General features: G+C 34.5%; 1 non-coding gene across 1 annotated transcript; it reads left to right on the top strand.

Annotated features, from left to right (window-relative positions):
* Positions 1–9,453: 9,453 nt before the first annotated feature.
* LOC124987696 (U6 spliceosomal RNA) lies at positions 9,454–9,561 on the top strand. Its single transcript, XR_007109225.1, has one exon. It is a non-coding gene; the product is annotated as a U6 spliceosomal RNA (small nuclear RNA).
* Positions 9,562–11,302: the final 1,741 nt, after the last annotated feature.

Raw genomic sequence — 11,302 nt, 5'->3', positions numbered from 1 at the left:
AGCCGTCTTAATAGGTCTGAGATGATACCTCCTTTGATTTTGTTTGCATTTCTCTCATGATTAGTGATCTTGAGCACCTCTTAACATACCTTTTGGTCATTTATATGTCTTTGCAAAAATGCTTCTCTAAATCCTGCAATCATTTTTTTTTTTCAATCAGGTTATTACATTATTACTTTTTTGGCCATTGTTTTATATGATTTCCTTATATATTTTGGGTATTAATCCCTTATTAGAAAATTGCTGGCAAATATTTACTCCCGTACTACAGATTGACAGAACTGTGTTCTTTGATTTCTAGTAGAAAATTGTCCCAGAATGGGAGAGTTCAACATCTTCCTCCTTAACTGAGGTAAACTTGACTTCTCTTGTTCCTCGAGGTCTCTAGTGCACCTGTGAATGTACCAAGAATCAGAAGCAGAGCAATAAGCACAAAATAACTTCTCTGGTTAGTTCCCTCAAGAACGAGTTATTATAAAGGAGAGAGCCAAGACCCTGAATCTCTCTGGCTGTCCGTCTCACCATATGCTCTCATCTGCTGCGTTCTCACTTGGTAATGGCACCTGCCAAGAGGGCTTCAGCAGAGGCTGCATACACTGGCCATTTGATCTTGAATCTTCAGTCTCCCAAATCATGAGTTATATAAAGGTAAATGTCATAAATGACCTACTTTTTATTCACTGGAAGAAATGAAGTATGCTTAAGATACATATGAAAAGGTAACTATAATATCTGCAATGTTTATGTCAGCTACCAAAAAATACAGAAACCAAAACAAGAAATAAATCTGATCTATTTTTCAGTTAATCAAAATTTTGGGCAACTTAAGAGAGCACATGAGGAGAAGTACTCCCATTCATCCAAGTACTGAAATAGGTCCCTACCCTGAATGCTTTCTATATATTCTAACCTGAAGTTTTGGTATCTGTCATTAATACATGATGAATCTGTCATAAATGTACAGACTAAAAGAAATAAAATCAACATATGTGCATGTACTCATGGTCAAAAAGATTCTTTCCTTTTTTGGAATTTTTCTAGGTCTGGGGAATTGAAAACAAACACAAAAAATTGTCATCACTGCAAAGCAAATTTTGATTAAGTTACTAGCAATATACAATAATTGAATAAAATTACTGGGTTTAGAGCTACCATAAAGGTTTTCTTCAAGAATGACACTAAGTGCTAAGCATTTTTTTTTTCCCTATAGAATCATGAAATTCTATCATCATTTTATCGATACATAATGATTTTTTCTGGCACTAAAAGGTCTAACAGAAATAGCACTTTATGATCCTAATAACAGTATTCAGGTCCACTGAGAAATTTGAGTAATGTCAATGGACATTATAGGATTAAAAAAGGTCAGAGGGAACAAGTTGTTTTAAACTGTGGTTTATACTTCTAATTCCAAGGACCTCATGGAGTAGAACCCACCTTTGAAATAGCTACAATGTCAGGGGATGAAATAAAATTTTAATTTTTAATTTACCTACTTCAGGCAAAAATTGTCTCTTCATATTTTCCCCTCTTTAGTAAGGAATTATAAAAAGTTAAAATACACCAGAGTCCTTCATTATATTCTGATTTATGGTTATTCTTATATTTTACTTTCTATATAAAATAGAAAATGTATTAGTGATACCACTGGTAATGAGAATCAATCAGGACTGAGATCAGTTTCCCCGGATGTAAAGTTCGAACACCCAAGAAACACTGAGGCATGCATAAAAAGCAAGTTTTATTTCAAGGATAAAACAGAGATAGACTTCTCCACTGAGAAGGGGCCCCAGAGCTGGATAACCAAACAAGTGGGGGTGTCCCGCCCCACACATTTTAGATTTCATTTGCTCTCATGCTCTCCTTCTCCCCTTATCTTGCCTCTCTTCCCTCCCCTTCCTGAGAACCTATGTGACCAGAGGCCAGGACATAAGGTAAAATGTGAGAAGGAAGCCTTCCAGGGGTGCCTCTGTGTGTCTGTGTCTGTCCAACTGGCAGAGGAAGGGTCACCCAGGAGGTATTCCATTAGGGACCTTTTGGGAGGAACTGCTCCCTGTAGGCAGGTAACCTTGGTAATGGGTGGCAGAGGAGGGGGAAGGACTCCAGAGGTATCAGTATTTCAGTCCCCCAGAGGCAGGTTCCCTCTCCCCAGACCCAAACCAACTTCCATCTCCCCAAACCAGCTTCCATCTCCCTAGTCACCCTGATCCTCTATTTACACTAAATGCCCGTCCTTGGCTCTTACTTCATTACTACAGCGGATAGTACATTTGCCATTTAAATAGCACACTTTGAATATAAAATCCAAATAAAAAGAGAAGTCTTCAATTAAATTATGTATCAACTTCCATTAAATTCTCATAATAATTTATATAATATTAGAAAATTTGGGCTAATCTTCATTTGCTTTATTTTTCCCCAAAAACCTTAAGTATATGCTCAATATCAACTACAGTAGGGACAAAATCCTCAGAAACTCATTCAATTTCCATTACATTTCTTTCTCTATATTTTCATAATTTAGCCAATACATCTCTCAAACTTTCTGTTCCACTCTAATCTAATGTTAAATACCTTGAAAAACTTCAACTCTTTGGCATATTTTAAGTAGATTCTTGATTATTTAACGAATGTGATAATTATAAACAGTATCTAATGTTCAGAAACATTTGAAGAACCTGAAAATCCACTATGAGGTCAACAAACAATTGCTGTTCTTACATGTATATAAAAATACATAATGATTTTTTTTTACAACTAAAAGAATGACATAGTTTTATTTTTAATCACCAATGTAAGAAATTACAACAAACTTTTTGGCTTAAAATAAAATAATAAAAATGTATTATCTTAGAGTTCTGGCAGTTAGCACTTTTTTATTGTATTTTATTCTTTTTTTGAATTTTGGGACAGGATCTCCCTTAGTTGCCCAGGTAGGCCTTCAAGTTGAGATCCTTCTGCCTCAGCCTCTGGAGTCTCTGGGATCACAGGAGTGCATGCTGTGTCCAGCTGCCAAACTAGATTCTTTAGAGAGTCTGGCTGTGTCCTCCACCCTTTGGACTCTGCCTATGCGTACCCAGGGTGTAGAAGGCTGAGCATAGCCAGGCCCCCATAGTTCTTTTTCCATTTTATTCATGGAGTGGAGGCATCATGTAACAGAGATCAACCAAGAAAGTTCAGAAACCATTGTCCCTTCCCAATGCTCAGAGTTTACTCCTAAGGGGAATGCAGACTACCATGGTGATATCAGTCTTGAAGATCAGGGTCATTCCTTGTTTCCCTGGTGTTGAAGATAACACCAGCGAAACATCAATGCAAGGGTAGAAAGCAAGTTTTATTTTAAAGAGACAGACTTCTGCAGAGAGAAGCGGGGGCCCAGAGCTGGGTGCCTGCGGGAGAGATTGTGTTTTGCTCCTTTATAGACCCCAGAACCCCCACCTTCTCTTTCTTCTCCATGAACCTGCCTAAAGGGAGGGAGGAGCTGCACAGGGGTAATTGCTAGCAACTCCTTGGGTTGAGAAATGCCTCCCAGAGGAGACTAGCTGATAACAACCCACTGTTTTTCCTTTGATAACCAGCCCTCCTCTTCTCAAAACCCATCAATCATTACCTACACTGACTGCAAGGCTTTCTGCCCCTTGCCTCAATTTGTTGAAGAATGTGACATTTTCTGTTCTCTCAGGCCAGGTGGAGCTGCAGGCATATTGCTTTTTGGCAAAGAAAGCATATGGGGTTCAGTACAGTGGGCTTTCTGTTTTAGAATTGTTCTCTTAACTTTGTGTTCCCAGTATCCTCATCTAGTCAAGGTTCCCTGTAATTGAAAAAGACTGTATCAATATAACGAACTCCACAAATGCATACTTTCTCAACTTCATTAGATGAACATTTATATAATGTAACATTTTAACAATGTATCATTAGTTTTCGTATAGAATATAAGATCTAAGATACGTTATCTAATCTCCTACTTTAAAATGATATAGGCAAAGAGTATTTTAAGAATACAAAAGAGGAGGAGAAAAAATAAAAGAGCAGAAATCAATGAAATTGAAATCAGAGTTTAGAAAAGTCAGAAAGCTCAAAACTGGTTCATTGAAATGAACTAGAAAATTGACAAACTTTTAGCCAGGCTGCACAAGAAAAAGATGAGATGACATGAATTTCCAATATCATAAATGAAAGAGGTTTAGCCTTTCTCATCATGTGACCTTTAAGAATAATAGTGATGTAATATTTCTACCGTCACAAATTGAACAGTTTTTGTGAAATTGGCAAATTCTTCGAAAGGTACATAATACTAAAATGCACACATGAAGGAACAGGTAATGGAAATGGATTTGTCATAGATCATGGAGTTGACTTTGTGTGTACATCCTCTTCTCCAAATGCACCACAGTGTCTACATTATATATATACATTTTGTCTGTCAGAATTCACAAAAATTGGTTTTCAGAAACAGATGGTAATGTATTACCATTTAAATAAAAATGTGAGAAATCCATGTATAATTTGTTAATTCAGAAATTGACAAATTTAAATACCAAATAAACATTCATCAAGATAAAGTATAAATATCTATTTCTAGATACAAAAATAATTTGCTATTTTTAATAATTTCTCTTAAAAGAATAGCAAGCCAGATAATATCTAGCAGTAGAAATTGTTTTTCAAAGTTCATGCTCTTACAAATTTATGGAAATTTAAATAACTCAGATATTCTGGAAGCCATATGTTCCACATTTAGCAAAATCCTTATATTTTCATATGGCATTTGACACCAAAATTCTAATGACAAAAATTCACATTAAGAAAATAATTTTAAAGAGAGAAAGTGTTTATATAAATATAAAGTGTTCATTATATATATGTTATGGTGACATTGAAATAAATCACCAGGTGGATCTTAAAGCAGGAGACAGAACCATCTTTAATCACCAGCTAGCAGAACGGGGTAGATTCCAAGTCTTCAGCCTTCAACCCTCTCCAAGGGTTAGAGTAACCTTTTATACCTTAAGTAAAGTAGTCAATACATTAATCATAAGTAGTTGTTGCTGTGATTCAAAACTACAAACAAACATCATGAGATCTTGAATCATAAGCTGAAGGGGACCTGGGTCAAGATGACTCTAGTTGAGTACAAGTTAAAGAATGCTTACTAATGTCTAGACAATCATTCTTTGACAGGATACATTATCTAAGAAAAATGGGAACCAAAAAGAGAACAATTTTACATTGCATAAGAAAAGAAACATTTTTGTTTCCAAGCAAGTTGTGCTAAGCAGGATCAGAATAGCAGAGGCTTAGTTTTCTCATGGAAGAAATACTTCTTACATTACATGGTGTCTCAGGGTAAAATGGACCCTTTTTGGTTATTGCCCATAGAGCCTGATTCATAACATAAATAGATAGATAAACCTTTAGATAGATATCCATTGGATATATTAATGATGGGAGTGTTCAACATTTAATAGCTGAGGGAACACCATAGGAATTTAAATGAGAACTATATTTTTAAATCCAAAAAATTGTAATACAATAACTGTGATAAAAATAACTAACATTTGCTGAATATTGTGTAAAATATTTTTTTAAGCCTGACATATTAACTCACACAATTCTGTCTCTGCTTCTTTCTTTCTCTCTCTCTCTCTCTCTCTCACACACACACAAACATGCAGAGTGTTATAATATTTTACAAAGGAGAAAACTTAAACATCTTTTCTAAGGACACATTGCTAGAAATTGTGACTGAGATACTGACTCATGCAAAAGATGATTCAATTTGGAGTCTAAGTGAACCAACAAATACATGCCTCTGTATCCAGGAAACCTTTTATTATAAAAGCAAAAAAGACCCTTTCAGGGACTGGTTTTGTGGCTTGGTGTTAGAGCGTTGCCTAGCATGTGTGAGGCCCTGGGTTTAATCTCAGCAACACATATAAATAAATAAAATGTAAGTGTGTCAACACCTAAAAAAAAAAAAAAAAAAAAAAAATTACCCTTCCACACTGGTTATACGTCTATTTAAGAAGACTTTTAAAACCAGTGCAAGGAGAAACATCTTTGACTCATTGACGATCACATTTCTGAAGTGAATCAATGAAATATATTTACATGGAACAATGATCGCTGATTCTAATATATGATACATCATATGATTTACTTTGATGTTTGCAATATTCATTTTTGTCTCTGAGTCAAAGAGAAACTGCATCTTGTCTCCTGGTAATCTAGGAGTAGTATAAGTTAGCCAAACTTCTGCCACATACTTTAAAAATAAGTCTTTTTGGAGCAGGTGTTTTATAGTTCAGCCAGATGGATTTTTAGACAGTTTTTTCAGGTGCACTTTGAAGAAGTTTGTTTTAAGAATAAAGACTTTGCTCTCCTGACCACAAAAGAATTCTGTAAGTAGGCATATGAATTTATATGGATCAGTATTAAATTTAAAATTGTTTTAAAATTGTTTTCCTTTGTAGAAGTGCTTGGGTTTTCATTGTCCTCCATTCTGCAAATCTGCATAATTACAAAATTTTATGTCTTATGTTGGATACGTAGTTGAATAGAACCCTTAGTGGAAAATTTAATTCATGTTGTGACAGTGAAAGAGTGCTGTAATTATATATTACTATAAAAAATGCTACCTCAGTAATTGATGGTTCCAAACAATATCATTTTGCTACATATGAAAATGTTGTGGTCAGGAAGGGACCTGGTTAAGCTTCATTTGGAGTAGGCTGGGGTTCCATTGGTGTTCAGCTGGCACTGTTCTGGTCAGGAAGGTCAAGATGATGTCATTCATAAGCCCAGGGACTTGGCAGGATGGCTGAAGGTTGAGCTTGACTGAGTCCATCTCTCTTATCTGACCAGGACCAATTACAACACCACTTTTAAAAGTACTCAAATTTTCTGGGGGCTCTTTGGACTCAAGGTTCCAATGTGAAAAATGGCAGTCCTCTTTAAATCTGGGCCTGGAACTGGCATAAAGTCACCACACAGTCCTGATCAGAGCAGGCACTGGGCACTTCCCAACTCAAGGGAGAGAAATCGGGCCTTGTTGCTCAATGGGAAACATGTGGAAGAATTGCAGAGGTACTAGTGCATGATAAAGAATGGTCTCACTCTATAAGTAACAACCCTAGCATGGTATCAGGAAGTATGTAATATTTGAGGTGTTTTTACTTCTTTACATGATTCTCTCATATAAACTGAGGAAAGTTTTGAACTATGCATATTTAAATATATTTCTATTGCCTTAAGATATATCTTTGAGAACAGTCTCAAAAGGATTTTAATAATCAAGTTTTTTAAAGCAAAATGAATCCCAAAAATAAATTAAATTGCTAGCATATCAATTGGTCCAAGACCTAGAAAGCTCCAACTATAATCTGATGTTATCATTGAATTCTCATTTTCAATAATGAATAAGATGAAGTAATATCAGTCTTTCATAATGATTATTAGATTATATATCCAATCTTGCCAAACTATCTTTCATTTTTCCTATAATATGAAGCGATTTAATAGTATATTATGAATTTTTTGGCAAGAAGGCTGTGAAAAGCATTATAACAATTACACGTGTTTTAGAAATATTTGAACAATTAATTCATCTGGTAAATTAAGCTTTATGCAGGCAGCTGTTATACCTACATAACTTAGACATTTATCCCTCTTAGAACTTTTAATATAAGCATTTCTACTTAATGAAAAGAATAATATGTAACAATGTAGCATAAAATAGAACCTGAGGAAAAGTTTTTTAGTTTAAATCCATTCCATTTACTGACTCTTGCTTTGATTTCTTGTGCTTTGTGAGTCTTGTTAAGGAAGTCTGGTGCTAAGCCAACATGATGGAGATTCTGGTCTATTTTGTCTTCTATTTGGTGCAGGGTCTCTGGTCTAATTCCTGTATGAATCTACATGGTACACAACCATAGAAATGAAAAACTGTACTCCATTTGTGTACAATGCATCAAAACGCATTCTGCAAAAATTTTTTAAAAATTTAAAAAAATAAAAAAGAATGTGTGGATTGGATGAGAACACCCACACTGGGGGAAGATCTGCTTTACTCAAAGTTTACTGATATTGATGTTCATCCCCGCCCTCTTACTCCAGAATAAAAAGAAAAGCAAAAAGAAAAACAAAAAATGAAGAACAAAAAACAAAAATAGACCCCGAGATTTTGAGAAATTTGAATAAGACACCAGAACCATTTTTAATTCACTCTTTCCCTTCATGACTTTACTTTCAACCTCAGGCAGGAATCCATAGCATGATTGGAACCTAAAACTTTTTCTTTGCTCAGCTTGCACTTTTTCTTCTTAAGAGACCCTTAGAAGTTTGGTAGCAAATACTATTTTAGTAATAGCTTTCCTACAAATTTATGATCTTGATAAGGTTGTTCTTCCATGATCCAAATTCCTCAAGTAAACTAATAAGAATGAGGCAAAATTTCAACTCTAGCATTAAGCTATTATATAAGTATGTGGTACATCTTCATTTGTTGCTTTATTTGATAAAAATTTAATTTTTAAATTAATGTAAATTTCTTTATTTGATATTTAATTAAATAAAATTTACTATTCACTTTTTTATACACCATTATTAGATTTAGAATGATAAAATGAAAAATAGAAGGAAGGTTTTTAATATTTATTCTTATTTTATAAATGTACAATTATATACAAATATACAATTTTATAAATATAAATTTCTAAATATTTGCAAATGCAATCTGTATGCCTGATAGTGAAATTATAAATCTTATGGATCTTATTATAAATACAAACATAACAAATTGTAAAAGAAATTATAAAGATAATAAACATTTTTTGTTTGTTTTTTTATGTAGAGTTTGGGATTGAACCCACGACCTCCTTCATGCTAGGCAAGCATCCTCCCATTAAGCCACATCCTCAGCCTTATAAGCAACTTTTAAAGCAAACAATCTTACATTTGTCTGTATATGAAATTTACAGAGAAATTAAATAAATTCACCATAAATGACATTTAATCTTTGTTCAATAAATCTTTATCCAGAGTGATGTGAAGTTGAATAATTTGTTAACCACAAGCATATTTAAAATAAATATCAATTTAAAAATTTTTTTATTTTCATTTTTATTTATTTATTTATTTATTTATTTATTTATTTATTTATTTATTGTGGTACTGGGGATTAAACCCAGGGCCTTGTGCTTGCAAGGCAAGGAGTCTACCAACTGAGCTATCTCCCCAGCCCTAAATATCAGTTTTGTAGAGGACTGACATGATGTGTCAGAAATATAATACTCTAAATTACTAGCTTTTAGAATGCTAGAGCAAAACATGCCCTACCTGAATGAATAATATTAGCATTGTACACATTGTCATTGTCTTGGCTATTATTTATTATTAGAGAACATTTCCAGTGCCCAGCAGTATACGAATTACTGAAGTTATGGTCTTCTGTTGCTCACTTCAGCAGCACATTTACTAATAATGAAACAAAACAGAGAAGATTAGCATGGAACCCTGTGAAAGAATGAGACACGGATTGGTGAAGTATTCCATATTTTTAAATGAAGTAAGGCAATCCCCCCAAACCAAATGATCTCTCTGATATGACATGTGGAAGATAACCCACGATAAAGCTGAGGGTGGCTGGGGGGATAGAAATTGAGCGGATTAGACAAAGGGAATGAATTGAAGGGCGAGGAGGTAGGAAATGGAAAGACAGTGGAATGAATCTGACATAACCTTCCTATGTTCATATGAGAATACACCACAGTGAATGTCACCATAGTGTACATCAACAAGAAATTAATTTAAAGATAAAATAAAAAATAACTGGGTAAATGGTAGAGAGATCAAAAGGGGGATGGGAAGGGAAGAGGAAGGAGAGTTATTGGGGTCAAAATTAGAATAAGATATATTCAATGTTTTTATAATTATAAGAAAATGGACTCAAATGTCATGCATAACTAAAAGGCAACAACACCAAAAAAGGTATGGTTTTCTGGATTCCATACCTAGTGATATCACTCCTACTACCCCCCTTTTTATAATGACAAACATTGTAGACAACTCTCTCCAGGTCTTTGCACACAACGCCCACTATTTATTTTGACTCTAAGATACTGAGAGTGTTATGGGTTCACTTCAGCTCCTGGTTGCATCACAGCAGATAATGACACACAGCTGACTCAGAGTTCTGATTTTCTTCTCCAAATTACCCAGGAAATGCAAGAGAGAGAGGTGAACAGGGCTATGGGGCACATTGGGTTTGGAGAATGCAAGGAGTAAGGAACTTGGTTGATCAGTTTAAAAGGTATTCTCATAGCCACAGAATATTTGGTGATGTAGTCCAAAGAGTCATTTCCTGTATAGGAAATTCATGTGCTCTGAACTTTTAATCTTGCAATTTCACTGATATTTGACCATGACTCTCCCTCAAAACTATACTAAAGTTTCTCGGGTTTAAATGCTATCCTGACTTATACTTCTCACTTTTCCATTTTTATAATTGAAGGCTGACTTTGACTTTGAAATTCTGTTGTATGATGGATTTTTTTACCCTGCTGTACTGTTTTGCATGGCATTCAGATAAGAACATTTTAGTTACAATTATGGAACAAATTATGACATGAAATAATCTAACATCTTCTATCCACATATGTGAAATTAAAAAGTGAAAACAATGTAAATATGTATGAAATTTTCTATCAAGATCCTGGTATTTCACATGTCAACTTTTTAAATAAAGTTTTAGGTGATCACTATGAAATACTTGTGATGGTGATGGTAGTGTGTGTGTGTGGGTATTTGTGTGTATGAGTATGTGCATGTATGAGTTAACTTTGTACCTAAACTCATTTTTTTTTTTTTGGAATTTAATGAAAAACCCATTCGTGTTCATGGAAATGCCTGTATAATTCCATAGCAGAAAAAATAAAACTGTTTATTTCAGACTTTTCTGGAGGTCCAGGTACCTTCATACCAATCATGCATTTCAATTAATAAATAATTAATTAACCTGTTAAAATTATTAAATTTAAAATGTATATTGGGACTGGGGCAGTAGCTTAGTGGCAGAGGACTGTACTAGCATGTGTGAGGCACTGGGTTGGATCCTTGGCACCACACATAAATAAACAAATAAAAGCATTCTGTACATCTACAACTACAAAAAAATGTATATTGCTGGGTACAGTAGTGCATGCCTGTAATCCCAGCAGCTCAGGAGGCTGAGACAGGAGGATCTCAAGTTCAAAACCAGCCTCGGCAAAAGCAAGGAGCTAAGTAACTCAGTAAGACCCTG

This window comes from Sciurus carolinensis, chromosome 6 (genome assembly GCF_902686445.1).
Source record: "Sciurus carolinensis chromosome 6, mSciCar1.2, whole genome shotgun sequence".
Taxonomy (NCBI): domain Eukaryota; kingdom Metazoa; phylum Chordata; class Mammalia; order Rodentia; family Sciuridae; genus Sciurus; species Sciurus carolinensis.
Note: the sequence above shows the minus strand (reverse complement) of the source record. Positions and strands in the feature narration are given on the sequence as shown.